Below are 15568 nucleotides of genomic sequence, written 5' to 3' on the forward strand. Positions count from 1 at the left end.
AATGAGATAATGGAGGGATGAACAATTTGCTAAAGATATTGAGTAATAGGGAAACATATGTGGTCAGATAGAATTAGTATGTGACTCTCCTCAGGCACGAATGAACCTAATGGGAGTAATTTACAACTAATGCTTGGCTGGGTCACTTGAGATCCTAACATAGCCAACATTTCACCAAAGCCATTTTTGTGATTATCTCATAGATGGTCTCGTTGAAGCCTCACAACAATCTTGTGAGGCAGGTAAAGCAGATTTTCATTATTCTCACTTTGCAAATAAGGAACCAATCTCAAAGAGGTTAAATGGCAAGCTTAAATTAATGTAACTTGTTTGCGACAGAACCAGAATTTGGTTTAAACCTGTACAGTAAGAAATTGTTGGGTCTGTGTTGTCATTTCTAGCCCTCTGCTCTTTCTGCTAAGCATTTTAAAATATGTTAAACATTTTGCTGCAAGTGAAAAAAATACAACACACGGACCCCAAATTCCCGCCCCATGATTTAAAAAGAGAAGAAAGGAAGGAAGAGAAGAAGGAAGGAAAGAAAGAAAAAAACATCTTCCACATTTTGACTCTTGCCAACATTTTTAGCAGTTCATAAAAGTGAGAAAAAGACAATCCCAACTATCAGTGAAGTTCTTTATCAAGTTAACACCTAGTTAAAACAGGTAATGGAAGCCTTATAAATACAAAATCCAGACTCTCAATAAACTTCCTACCACCAGATGTGGATTGAGATATGCACCAGTCTGGGAAGCTGGCCACCATAAACCCTCTGAGAGCCATCGGGGAGTCATATAACCATCCCGCTCCACGTGATCGCTGATCTTTGTAGTGTTAGCCTTGCTTTGGCTGAAGAGAGATATCACCATAAGTCCACCCCTAACTAAAAGGATGCATTCCTTCATTTTCATCTACACAGATTTGAAAATAGGGAAGAGATTGATCAATAGACTCATCTTTCTGCAATCATCTGAGAGGTCAAAATGGCCTTGGGGATGATGTATTGCACACACAATGTGAATCCCTAAAAGCTTCTGGTCTCTGAAGGTTATTATGGAGACAAGGATGGGAAGTAATAAAGCCGTGTCGTTTATTTAAAGTGAGGGCCTTCCTTTTGTCTCTCCTGATACTTCCTCTCCCATCTCTATTCCTAAAATGCTGACTAGACAAGAGGCAGGAAAAGGAAAGGTACCCATTTAAAACTATTCTAGAAAGGTAAACTCTATCAAATAATCCACAAATAAAAGTTGGTATTAGGTTAACTTTCAAGCTGATGCTAGACTCAAGACTTGGGATGTGTCATTTTTATCCAGGAAACAATGCAGAAATGACACAAAAACACCCCCCCTCCCTCTCCACTGGGACCAGCAGAATTCCAAGCAGAGCTGCATTATTTTTGGACCGCAGAGCTCGCCATGTGCATGAAGTTCAATAGAGCTGTTTATATCGCTGATGTGCTGTGAAATGCAATTGCTAAATCTGGTTTGGAAAATCAAAATGGGCAAAATGTGCCGTGAAATAGAATTCCCAAGTCTAGTTGGGAAAATAAACAAGAAAAGAAAAAAACCTGTGAAAACGTTTGCATCAGATACACTTTGAGGTCAAGTCTGTAAAGTGAATGCACAGGTTCTATAAAATTCTCATTGTCTTTTTACCCTTGTCCTCAGCCAGCCAGTGAGGAGACAAAGAGCAGGCTCATGTCAACATCTGACTGGTGTCTCTATCCTCACTTTGTCACGAGCCTCAGTGCTCTCCTCCCACACGCAGGTGCTGCCGCATGATGTCTGGCCACCACATGGCACAGCCTGGAGAAGGGCATGCTGGGAAGAGAGTCACTATGCCCTGTTTTCTGGCCCCTCATACCCATGGGCACCATCCCCACTGTAACACAGATGGAAGAGTCCTCATTTCCAGCAAATTTTATGCAGCAGGGAACACAAAGACCATGACGGTCATACCTGCCTGCCTGTACCCTGGATGCTGAGGGGAAGTGGCCATTTGAAGCCTGCAGACAGGTCATGGAGAAGTTATCTTCTGGGACTGGCCCATCTAAATCCCAACAGAAATGGGATAATGTGAGCCTCCCCACACTAGAGTGTCAACTTGTAGAGGCTGAACAGCAGTTCCGCCCCTCACTGTGTATACTGCACTCACTCTGGCAGCCATCTTGCCGGCACATGCAGTTGCTACTGTGCTAAGACTCTGCCCAGGTCCTCCCTGCTCCAGAAAGTCTCTGAATTTCCCATGCCCTACACCCCTCTTTGCCCAGCAGAGCGTGCTTTTTCTTCTCTGTTTCCAGAGCTTAAGCAATTGCTGGGGTGACACGGGGCTCATTATGGTAACCCCATCCCCCTTCATTCATCCTTGTAGCCCCGTACCAACCCCCAAACGGGGACTCAGTAAGATAAAATCTGTACTGACTGCATGAAAGAATTAATGAGGAAGGATGAGAATCATCAGGTTTATCAAGATACACTTGGGTGTGAAGTGCAACAAAAGGAATTTCTGTCTAGCTCCACGTTTCCGGAAGTGTGGCCAGGGAAGCATAAGCCCCTTGGGTGTGCTCCACTCTGCTCCCTCCCCTCCGAAAAGAGTAGACGTTTAAAGGGGTATGGCAATTCTGCATTGTTTTATGAGCGAACCCTGATGCGTTGATGGTTGAATGGAAGAAAATTTCAAAGAAAGGACCTTCCATTACAGAGCGGTTCTCAAAGTGTGGTCCCCAGACCAGCAGTATCTGGGAACTTGCTAGGAATGCAAAGTCCAGGCCCCCACCCCAGACCCACTGATTCAGATATTGCGGGTGGGGTGCAGCAGACGGTGTTTTAACAAACCCTCCGGGTGAATCTGATGCATACTATGAAGTATAGGGACCATTGCATTGGAGGAAGACTGCTGGTTTTGGGGGTCCCCTTACTCATTCAGAGAGGAGGGGTGCATCAGGAGAAGGAATGGCTCAGCCTCTTCTCACTTTCTGTTGCCAGATCTGCTGTTTGCAACATGGGAGCACCCTGGTCTACTTTACTGGTAGGCTGTAAGCTCAGTGGGCCAGAATTTTCTATGGGGAAGGCCTGTGTTTCCCCAATGTTGCCTCTAACTGAATGGGTAAATAATCCAGAGATGGAATATGAGCAGGGCTTTTGCCCACAAATCAAAGGCTTCACCTTCAAAAAAAAAAAAAAAAAAGTTATTCTTCATTAGAAGATAGCATTTTGATCATTGTTTGCCTGCCGTTTAGGTCTTATTTCTTAACTGGTTCTGAGCCCGGGTGGGGAGGAAGGGAGGTTTTTACAGAGCTGCCACGGGGCACGGCCCAGGGTTGTGGGTTGTGCTCTTAGGGCTAGATATTATAATAGTCCCGGTTACTTTTTTAGTCCCATAAAACCCCAGCACTGTTTAGAGTGCTGTGTGGAGAAGGATTCTGAGACCAGGGCTGAGCTCAGTGGGAAGGACCGGTTACAGGTGGGCCATTCTCCCGAAGAAAAGCAATACGCTGGCCTTTGGGTTTATTTTGAAGTCTCTTGTGTTTTCAGTGAGTCAAGGGTCCAGAGAGAGCCCAACCACCTCCAGCAAGCAGAGACTTCATGGGCCGGGAAACTGAACTGGGTTCTGGCCCCCACAGATATCTTCCATCACAACGGGGGATTGGGCAGAATGGACCTTTTCTCAACTCACACTTTCCATGTCAAAAGGCAAAGCATTTGGGCAAAGGGGAATGATGAGGAGGAATTATCTAGGGAATTCGATCCTTGTGGTGGGTTCACAGACTAAAATGTTCCACCCACGCCTTTCCTCAAGAGCAGGAATTTGGTACCCATATTATCAAGATCATTACATGACTTCTCTTGGCATTTGGAAAAAAAAAATCTGCTTTGTGTGTCTGTGAGAAAGAGATTTAATGTATTCACCTTCCTTTGATGCCTGTTTCCCCTCTGAATTTTATTACTGCAACCAATGATGCCCCTTGCAGGTAATTTTGTAATGTGAAGCCCACACAAAAAGCATTTTTTTGGTGAAATTACATTTCTAAAATTACTTCAGAGCTGCCAGTTCTGAAAGGCAGGCTTTATTGAATTAATCTGGAAAACAACAACCCCCAACTGGTTAAAGGAGAAGAAAACCGAGAGGTAGGAGCCCTGTCAGGGTTTTCACATCTAATCTCCTCCATATCCCCGTAGCCAGAGTTAATCCAGAGACTATTGTTGCCTGGAAGAGGAAATGTTTAGGAGGAAATGAGCAAAACTTCTGTGAAATTGACAAAGCTCTTATAAAAACGAATGTCAGGACATGTCAAAGTTGTCTTGGAACTGAGAATAAAAATGTGGACCTTCCCTGCCCTTTTCCATGTCTTGCTATAAGACTGAGGTGCTCCTGCGTTAGAAAATGTTCTCAAAGTAACCCCTTCCAGATTTCCAGTGACTTCCAATGCAGCATCACATTTGAGGGCAGGGGCTGTGGAGCCAGACCGGGTGCCTTCATCTGTGTGTGGGCACCACGGTCTCCTAGCCAGGTGATGCTGGGCACGTCGTTTCTCCTCTTGGAGCCTCGGGGAGCTCTTAGGTAAAAATGGGGACCAGGAGAGCCCCAGTTCACAGCCCTGCAGCATGGAATGAGCTTATTCATGTCAAGGATGTTATATTGTCAGCATTTGCCTACATCATGAAAGTTCCTCAGACGTGCATTCCTTGTTGGTCATATAATATTCCATTGACGGGAAGATCTCCATTTTATTCAACTAGATTCTTTGATCTTTCAAGACTGCCTCTCTGTGTTTGGAAAGATATCGTTGCAGATTTATGCCAGCTGCCCCAGACACAATGTCAGGGTTTTCCACATGCTTGCCTGAGGCGCTCTGCTCTTGGAGATGCAGAACTGGGGTGTGGCTGGAGGCAGCAAGTCCTGCTGCCCTGCGTGTGAGCTGCGTGCTTGGAAGCCTGAGGTCCCCACCTGCTGCAGGAGGGAAGAGTCCCGCACTTGGGTTGAATGAACGCATCTTTCTCAGGACAATGCAGCAGCCTGGAGGAGTTAGAGACCCCAGGAAAGATAGGGTGCAGAGGGAAAGAGAGGAACGTGGTGCCAGGGCCGTGTCCCCACGGGACTTCTCAGCTTTTACTTTGCGTTTTCCCAGAGCATCCCTCCCTACTTTTGGCTCCTACACATGTCCTTGGACATGGCTGGCACAGGGCCATCCCCGAGAAAAAGTACAATAAAAACAAAAGCATCAGCAGATGCTACAGCCCAAAGGGCTCTTATATTCAAGACCACAGACCACAGCCCCAGCTCAGCAAGTGCAGTAGCCTGGGCATGGACGTGCAGGGAAACCATAGCTCAACTCAGATAAAATGCTGCAGAAATGCTGCTTCAGATGCGCTTTCTGGGCTCTCACAGGATCGGCCGTCTGGCTTTCTTTAGGATAAAGATCACCAAGGTTATGTGATAGGGGAACAGAAATGCTTATTTAAAAAAAAATTGAGAACCTACTTCTGGCACCAATAGACCTTGTGATTGTATTCATAATTTTTGTCCTTATTTAAAAATGTTTTATCTTTCTGGGGAAAAAAAAAAACTTTTAAGAATCTAATGTGTCCAAATTTTGGCATAAATCAGAAAGAAGCAACTGTTGGGTTTTGTGGACAGTCTTTCATTTTGATTTGGTTCATCTCTGGTTGGCGTTGGATCAGAATGTTGGACTGAGTCATCATTCCCAATCTTGACTTTGTCAGTCCGTAGGAGTGTCACTCTCAACAAATGATGTGCGTGATTTTAAATAAATGGTTTAACACTTCTGGATCTGAGTTTCCTTGAATAAAACGTGACAGAGGTGAATTATTGTTGGCTTTTGAAATTTGGGCACCGAGGACTCCAAAGGCTGATGTTTAAAATCTCTACCAGCCAGGAGTGCTGAGACCTGTCCAGTTGGTTCACACGTTGACCACAGTCCTGTGGCAGAGACCTGGGAGTTCCTTGCCCTGCCTTTCATTCCATGATCAGAGGGAGCTAGGGGGTGGATCTCAGAGAATAAGCCAGCAGGATGCACTCTGAGAGCTCCGGACTAGCCATCTTTATCCACAATCCCGTCCACAGAAGCATGAGTCACAAAAGTCAGAAGTGGAAACAAACCAAGTGTCCGTCAGCTGAGGAAGGAATAAGGAAAATGCGGTGTATCCACATGATAGAACATCACGCAGCCCTACAAGGGAGTGAAGTCGCGATAAATGCTACAGCATGGTTGAAACTTAACCCTTCATGGAAAAGTTTAAAAAAAAAAAAAAGCCCAGCATGAAAGGCCACATACTGTATGCCTTTGCTCCTGTGAAAAGTCTAGAGCAGGAAAATCTGTAGAGACAGAAAGTCGGTTCACCGTTCCCAGGGCCTGGGGCAGGGGCAGGGTGGGTTGGGGAAAACAAGAAGTAACTGCTAATAAGCATGAGGTTTCTTTCTTTTTTTTTTTTTTCCTAAAGATTTTATTTATTTATTTGACAGACAGAGATCACAAGTAGGCAGAGAGAGAGGAGGAAGCAGGCTCCCCGCTGAGAGGAGATCCCGATGCGAGGCTCGATCTCAGGACCCTGAGATCATGACCTGAGCCGAAGGCAGAGGCTTTAACCCACTGAGCCACCCAGATGCCCTGAGCATGAGGTTTCTTTGTGGGACGATGAAAATGTTCTGGATTAGATACTGGTGGTGGCACAAGTCTGTGAATCATTGCTGAATCATACACATTACAAAGGGTTAAGACCATGGTGTGTGAATTCAATCTCAATAAACTCTTACTTTAAAAGGTAGTATGAGAAGCTATATGTTCATATGTTTAGTAAGATACACGAGCACCCAGGAAGACACAAAATGGCAAAATCAGCCCCGGGAAAAAATAGAGACACTAACTGGGCTAGTAAGTATTAAAGACACTAAAAAAGGACTTAAATATCTCTTTCCCAGAAATCCAGGCCCCAGTGGTTCTACAGCTAAGTTCTACCAAACTCTCAAGAAACTGTTAATTCTCATCTTAAATAGATTGGACCAGAAAACAGAAACAAACAAAAAGATTGTCCTAACCATTTAACAAGATCAGTGTATTTTCACTTGAAATCAGATAGAAACAATATCAGAAGGAAATTATAGGCCCATTTCACTTATGAACATGAAAATCAAAACAATTTTTCAGCTTACCAAATCAGATACTGAATTATTTTCAGAAAAACGCATCATGATTTAAGTAGTTTAATCCAAAACTTGTGGAAATGGTTTGATATCAGAAATTTGATCAATGTAATTAACTAAGCAACAGAAAACATGTTCTATACTTAAGCTACTACCAGGAAAAGCATGGATCTATGTGTGATTTTTAAACAATGCTTAGAACCTAGACTAGAAAGAGAGCTGTTTGATTTAATAAAGGTTAGATACAAAAAGGTTACACTTGACTTCAGATGCTTTTCCCAGTCTGGGGGCAGAGACAGGGGTTGTTTCTGAAGAACCCATAGGTTGTTCCCCCTGAGAACCCCTGAGACGAGAAAGCCTTGGGTCCAGGTCCCCACAGTGTCACACAACTTAGAGCTCTGCTGCTGCCTTCCTCCACTCTCTTCCACACTTTGATCCCACAGCTGTGAGAAACCAAGATTGACAAGACTGGGCAGCTAAGAGGGGATAGGATCAGAGCTTGAGAACTCCCAACTCCTAACTTTGGATGCTTTCTGATTCTTGGCCTGAGCTGGAACATGCAGAAGCCCCAAGCTGTGGATGACGTGTAGAGTTCAATTTGTCACTGGAAAGCAAAAACATGAATTATGGAGCTGAGACTACTTTTATTACCTGAAAGGGACCGCAAAACTCATGAGACTCATCCTAAATTTCATCCAGGAGCAGAAAGAACTAGTTCCACAGAATGAACTTAAAGACGTTGAAGGGAACCTTTTATAGAAGGACGGGCTTACAACTTATGTGTAGTGATTATTGGAAGGAATCATTATTTGTCACCAATCTTGATGGGTAGATATTGGTGTGAGAATAACACCAAACCTGCAGATGGGAAAACTCTTGCCTGTAGAGGTTAAGGGATTTGAGGAGATTCACAGAACAGAGAAGTGGCAGAGCCTGGATCACACCCTGAATTTTTGGCTCTACACGTCTTCCTTGTGAACAGAACATTTATAACTCCAGACTTGAAATAAGTGTAAGATCTCTTCCCATTCCACATCAGGATCTGCTCCATACAAAGCTTTCTTTTTTTGTTTTGTTTTATGAATTTATTTATTTGACACAGAGAGACAGCCAAAGAGGGAACACAAGCAAGGGAGGTAGGAGAGAGAGAAGCAGGCTTCCTGCTGAGCAGGGAGCCTGATATGGGGCTCGATTCCAGGACCCTGGGATCATGACCTGAGCTGAAGGCAGAAGCTCAACGACTGAGCCACCCAGGCACCCAACACAGAGCTTTCTATGCAAAATTCCTCTGTGTTTCCCGTAGTCTTCTTGGGTTGAGTCTCTTTTTAAGTGACCCGAAGCAAAATATTCCCATTCTGGGTTGCCCCTCATTCCCCTGCCATCTGTGCCTGGTGATGGCATAAGACATGCCACCAGAAGGAAGAAAGGTCTCTCCTGAATCAGCCTTCTGCTCCCACTTGGCCCTGTAGTCACAGACACTAAGCTTCTTGTCTGGTGATCCATCATAACTGTGGCAGACCTAATGTAATGATACCCCAAACTCCAGGAGATACAAAGCATGTTTTCCAAGAATCGCACTGAAGTCCTCTCTGGGCAAGGGATGCAAAGGGACTGGAGGGCCCCCTCCATTCCCACACCCTGTAACAAGATGGGAGCAGCTCTAAGAGACCACCCTTAGAAGTCCACACTCCTGTTCTACTCCCTCCACTCATTTATATTCTGGTTTTGATCTTGTATGGGTCAACTTGTTGAACTGTATTATTAGTTTGAATAGTTTTATTCTCCTGTTGATTATATTGGTTTTTCCAGGAATTTCGTAGCATCTGTAAATGATGATAATATTCCATCTCTAATTCTAATCTTCTTATTTTTGTTTCTAGTTAGACATTGACCAGGCTGTCTATTATTGTGTAAACTCCACCAGTTTGGACTGATTCCAACCTTGAAGGAACATCCACACAGTCTTTCTGCACCCAGGACCTGCCTCAAGCTCCAGACTCAGTTTAAGGTTTTGTTGTTGCCATCTTGAAATCATCATAATTTTTTAAAGGATTTTCAAAAGATTTTATTTATTTATTTGACACAGAGAGACATATCACAAGTAGGCAGAGAGGCAGGCAGAGAGAGAGGAGGACGCAGGCTCCCTGCTGAGCAGAGAGCCCGATGCGGGACTCGATCCCAGGACCCTGAGATCATGACCTGAGCTGAAGGCAGAGGCTTAACCCACTGAGCCACCCAGGTGCCCCGTAATCATAATAATTTTTGAACAACAGGGTCCACTGTCTAAAGGACAGTAGGTGATGGTTGTATGACAAAATCTACAATAGTCAAGAGTTAGCAAAGTGTAATTTCGACTCAATTTCTTACCTGGCTAGTAAAGTGTTCGTTTGCTGACATGCCAAAGTTGTATTATCATCTCTTGCTAGATAAAGTTCTGTATAAATAAGCTGTTTTATCTTTTAAATAAAGAAAGGTTCTCGGCTTAAGGGTGTCTTAAGTGACTTGTGGTGCCACCTAACACAGAGTGGGGCCATGAGAGACACGTTGTCCTTATTATGTCAGAAATCAAGTCATTCCAGTTTGGATTATCAGAAGAAGACGACTAGAATGGTGAACATAAAAATCGTCTCAGGAAACTATTGGTTAGAGTCCCTTCTTGAGCCTGAAGACCTTGCTGACATTCACTAGGGAATTCATCATTTTTCCTTGTTCTGGGAAGGACATGGGCTTAATTAAGCAAGTGTGGCTGCTGCCCCAGTCCTCAGGCTACCACACTAGGCTCTGTGCTTTCTCCCGTATCATATTTATAGTAGTCTGTGAGAAGTCACTTCTGGTGTAGGAATTATGCTTGTTTTCTTCCTAGAAAGGCACCGGTCCCTTAATTCAATGAGGTAAAACAGTGTGAAACCCAGGGAAGGACTGAGAGGGTCAAAACACCCATGGTCACTACCACTACCACCACTCATGGTGAACAGATTTCCTGGCCCAACCTTGGAGTTTGGCTGTAGGGGTTGTGGGCCAGCCCCTCTGGGCCCTGACTTAGTCCTAAGGAACTGACACAGCTAGGGGTCCATGACTTCTTGACTGATGAAAGTGTTCCCACTTTTGGTGGAGGGCTGGAAGTTGGAGCATGGTCTCTAGGGAGCAATGAGGAAAACCAAAGAGCAAACAAAAATCTCTGACCAGCTGAACCAATTTAGGTCTCTCCCAAAGAGGGGAGTCATCTCTATGCCTGGTATTTCTAGAACAAAAACCTTGTCCCGTCAAGTAGGATTGAGAAAGGGCATATGCTCAGCCCAGAAACAAAGACTTAGGGGGCCATGAAGGTATTAGGAAACCACACAGGCCTGTGGCTTGCCAAGGGCAAGACCAGGCCAAGGAGTCGCCATGGCCATGAGTCAGCTTCGGCTGATTATAAGGAAAAACTGTTTCTCTGGAGCCCACCTTAATTCCAGATCTTCCCACGGAATAACTGCAGAGGGCCTTTGGAGACCTTTAAACCTTTTTCATTGACATATAACAAACATTCAGAACAATATTCTTATAAGTGAACAGCTCTTTGAAATTTGACGCACTTCCCACACCTAGGTAGTGAGGGCAGAGATTGCTACCAGTTCCCCAGAGAGTCCTTCCAAAGTCAATAGCCCTTTCCAAGGGTATCCCATATGCCAACTTCTAAGGGCATCTACTCTTTAACCTGTTTTGTACTTTATATAAACGGAATCAGAAATCTGGATCCTGTTTTGGGCCTGGCTTCTTTGGCTCATCGTTGTATTTGTGAGATCTCTAGCCGCGGTTCTGAATGATTCATTCTCAGATGTGAATACAGACTTATTTATATAACAAGTCTACTGTTTGATGGGCATTTGGGTAGTTTCCAATTAAGGATGATTAGAAAGAATGCTGAGCATTTTGGTGCATGCCTTCTGCAGAGCGTGTACAGACTCGGTCCTCTTTAGCAAGAGTGGAATGGAGGCCTTGGCGAGCGGGTGTTCTAGTCAGGTGTTCAGCTTCCAAAACGTTTGTATCCCTTCATGTTCCCTGCAGTCGTGCAGGAGTTTCGAGGCTTTGGCACACCCCCCGAAATGTGTTCCCCACTGGCAACCTGAGGGACATGGACCGTCACCAGGGAAGGAGCCTCCCTATGAGGGAGCCCTGGCCCTTCCCAGTCACCTACACGGCGTGGGAGTGAGCGCTCATTCAGGAAACCCAGAGATTTGGACAAGAGTCAAGATCAAGCCAGGAGGACACTGTGCACTTACACAGGCTGGGAAAGGAGACCCGGGACTGCAGAAAGGCCTGCCTCGTGGCCCCACAGCTCAGCTGCGGTCCTGAGGTTGTCCCTGTGGCTGTGGGGTCTGCACCTGGCCTCGGCTGCACCCCGTGAGAACAGGTTGAGCTTTTGTCCTGCGGGTTCTGAGCAGAGCAGAAACATAGAGCAGGGACCTCGTCTCCCACCTGCCCCGGGGAGGAAGAAAAAGCAGCGTCAGTGTCGCCACAACCCCAAGAAAGAGGGGAGCCTCCCAGCTGGGCAGCCCCTCAGTTTTTCCTGCTTCTCTGTCTTGCTCCACAGTTCCATGACCTGTGCCCCCCACCACCACCCCCAGCCTCCTTCTCTACTTTTCTCCAAAACAGGAATTATTTTGCACATTTTCTTTCCAAGTCCAAAAATAGGAGAGAGAAGGGAACAGCTAATCTGGTCCAGCTGCTGGTTTTGCTACTTAACAAAGATTTTTTTTTTCTTACAGTCATTTTCTCTCTGGTTTTCCATCACATCTGCACAACCTCCCTCTCCCCTCCTCCCTCGACACCCCTTTTTACAAAACCACCCTCTCTAGAATCCAGAGAATGTGTCTTCCTCAGCTTCCTATAACGTATCCCCCCAGCTGAAGGAGCTCCTTCTCCATAGAGCTGAGCTCGCCCCGCCCCTTGCTGGGGTTTTCACCTCTTGCCATGTGCACATTCTGGTTCCATCACTGGCTGGTTTCAGTGAGTTTCGGCTCATCTCATCCCAGATGATGTCCTGGACTTCTGACATCACAATCTTGCTTTTTGAGAAGTTTGGAGGGTAGGCAGAGGTGATAAGGAGAACCCCCAAATATGCAGCCTCAGTAAACAGACAAGCTGTAGAGTGAATCATGTTGCGTTGTGAATTACCATGTACTAAACTCACGCATTCATTCATTTAACCAACCTGCGTTTCCTGGGTGCCTAACTTAAGGGCAGGCTTAGTGCCAGATGCTGGGGTGGGTGCAGACATGTATTTGCCGCATTGCTCACACTCAGGAAATTCATGCTGGAGGCTGGTGGCGAGGGCACTTCAGGATTCTTCTAGCAGCAGAAGGCACCACTGACAGTAATGGCAGGACAGCAGGCTTGAACTGGAACTATCCTGGACAAACAGGGTAGACATTTTGCCTGAAGATTAGGGTACTGACTTTGACCAAGGCGATTTCCAGCTCAATCACAGTGGGAATGAAGCCACTAACTCCCCAGAATTCCCAGGCACCTGGGAATTGGAAAATGGAATTGGAAATGGAAACTGCATTTCCAGTGCAGTTTCCTACCTGCTGCCAAATTGAAAAACAGAATGGAGCAGGGTTCTGGTCCTAGCAATGCCCCAGCCCAACGCTTCCAGTGGCCAGTACAGACTTTTCACCCTGTTCCTTCCTCATGCTTCCTTCCATTACAGAGAGTGGACATGCGGACCCCCTCAGGTGACAATCTCCACTCCTCACTTGTGATGTGAGCCCATGGCTGTCTTCTCAAGGCATCTCAAGGCAAAGAGAGAAATTCAGAGAAGGTCAAAGACAGAATCTTTGTCCCCAGATCCTGCATGGATCTGTGGTTTCAAATGTCATATTTTATCTGAAAATGTCGACCTTTTTCCAATATAATCTCTGCAATTTCACTTAAGAGGCGGTTGTAGAAGTCAGGTTACATTTCCCTAGAAAACTTATGGAAATATATTTTCTTTAACAGCATGGAGTAGGTTTTCTACTTTTTGGCTGAAGAGAATCTAGTGGACAGGATTTTTCACATTCCCACCATAGAGACCCCCCTATGACATTCTCAGTGTCTCCCCCTGGGTTTCTCTCCATGACTGGGAGGAGGGAAGCTCAGAAAGAAAAGGGAATTGCATCCATGGGGAATTATTTAGGCAGCGAGTATTCAAAGAAAGACAGTACGCCTTATCTATCAGGGTACCTCTAACTATCAGCATGATGAGCACTCAGTATAAATGTTTATCTAATGAACTCATGAATGAATGGGTGAACCAAAAAGAATGGGTTATTGTGCTTGGACTTGGAAACTTGACAAGAATAAATCCCCCCAAAGTCTATTTTGAATATATTGCCAGAGCAAATAGGGGACAGAAGTGAGTGTCATGATTCCTTGGGCTGCTCTTGGGCCTGGGAGTCTCCACGTGTCTTTACAAACTGGTGGGGCTGGTCAGGGTGGAGGCATGTTGGTGCTGGAATGGGGGTTTGGGCCATTTTGCAGCATAGAAGCTGGGGATTCTGAGCTTTCACAGGCATAGCTAGTGACTTTGCCCCCCCACCAGCTCCTGTTCCCCCTTCTATTACTAGGAGTTTATCATCTTCCTTTGGCAGATCCATCTCTTATCTACTCCTCATCCATGTAGTTCAGAGGGGACTTACCACACCTCCCAACTCCAGCGATGGCCATATGACTCTGAGATGTGCAGTCGAAGTTATGATTGATCTAGAGATAGGGCCATGACTCAATCTGGCTCAACAAGGGCTACTCCCAGTACTTTTGCTGGAACTATTGGGAAAGAGGCATGCCTGTTACTCTGTTGTGGTTGCTAACCTGGGAGATGTCAGCTTGCTGCTGCTGGCTGCCATATTTGCCACTAAGTGGGAAGAGCCTGACATGAGCTAATGAATTCTCTTTCTGTGTTAAGATTAGGTTGATTTTCTGCGTCTATCAGCTGAGAAAGCCATAACTAGGGCTTTCTCTCTGTACTCTGAGGCCTTGTAACCACCCACAGGGTCCTCTGGCTCTCGGTCAAGCATTTTTGCCAACTTCCTGTTGTCCACAGGCACCTAGTTGGTGAGTTTTGGGCCATAGCATTTTCATCAAGCCTGTCCTCTTGTGTTTGGACTTCCTGAAAGATTCCAGCTGGGTTCTTTCTTGGCCTAACAGACTGTCCCTGTGGACAATTGCGTCAACATTCTGAGAATGCAGCCCACTCTCCATGGTGGGGCTGAGTTTCCAGGTTGGTCTCAGCTGTTTCAAGAGTCAGTGGCAGGACCGCATTACCAAGGGGATCCTTCAGGTTGTATCCTCTTTCCTGGGCAGCTGGCCTAGACCAGAGCTGCTCAAAGTGCCCATCCGCAAACTATTTGTTACTGGTCCATTATGAGGGGAGGGGCTTGTATCTGAATGTATATCAATGTACTCCTGGCTTCATAAGAAAGTCTTGCTACCAAAAACAAAAAAACAAAAAACAAAACCAAAACACACAAACAAAAACCAACCCTTAATAATATGATTGTTTCACATGCTTGTATAATCTCCTTAAGGGCCAGTAATGAAAAAGTTAATGGACTGACACAGTTTGCAGACCATACTTTGAGTGGCACCTGCCTAGATCACCCCCAGTTCCCACAGTCTTATGGGAGAGCTGGTCTTGACCGCAGTCACATTCTTAGACGTGATTTCCCCATGACAGGGAAGGCTTGCCATCTTCTGAGAATGATGGATCTATTGCTGTGGTTCTCAATCTTGGCTGCACACTGCATACTTTTAAAAGATGGGTTCCACGTCCCAGATATTTTGATTTGGTTGGGCCAGCGAGTAGTTGAGCATTTGGGAGTTTTAGAAATTCTTCAGATGACTCTCATGTGTAGCCGAGGCTGAGAACCTCTGGTACAGTCCTAGGTTAGTGGTTGTTCCATGTTATTGTGCATAAGAATCATTTGGAGAGCTCGTGTGAAATATATTTCTAAGCACCAATGCCAAAGACTGATGCAGTAGGATCCTGGAAATTGTTCTTTCTAAGTAAGCAGCCTAGAAAATTTTGATGTTGGTGGTCCATGGACCACAACACTTTGAATAGCACTGCTTTAGATAATTGTCTGGACAGGTTAGATCTAGGGATCAAGGTAGATTGGAATAAGCAAAGATTCAAAGAGAGTTTTCCGTGGTTGAAATGTTGAAGCCCTGCCAGGTGATTTGTTTCCTTTTCTTTTCTGAGGAGCTCAGCTATGTGGAGCTATCACAGCAGAGAAGTGGTGCTGGTGGTGGTGGTGAGGGACTACTAATAGTGAAATCCAGGAATCAGTGGGAAACCTTAATTGTCTTGGAGCTTGTCAATCATTGTATCATTAATGCCATTATGACATCTGTCAATTCTCTGTCCTATTCCATATGAATGCCC

The sequence above is a fragment of the Mustela lutreola genome, chromosome 7 (genome assembly GCF_030435805.1).
Source record: "Mustela lutreola isolate mMusLut2 chromosome 7, mMusLut2.pri, whole genome shotgun sequence".
Lineage (NCBI taxonomy): Eukaryota > Metazoa > Chordata > Mammalia > Carnivora > Mustelidae > Mustela > Mustela lutreola.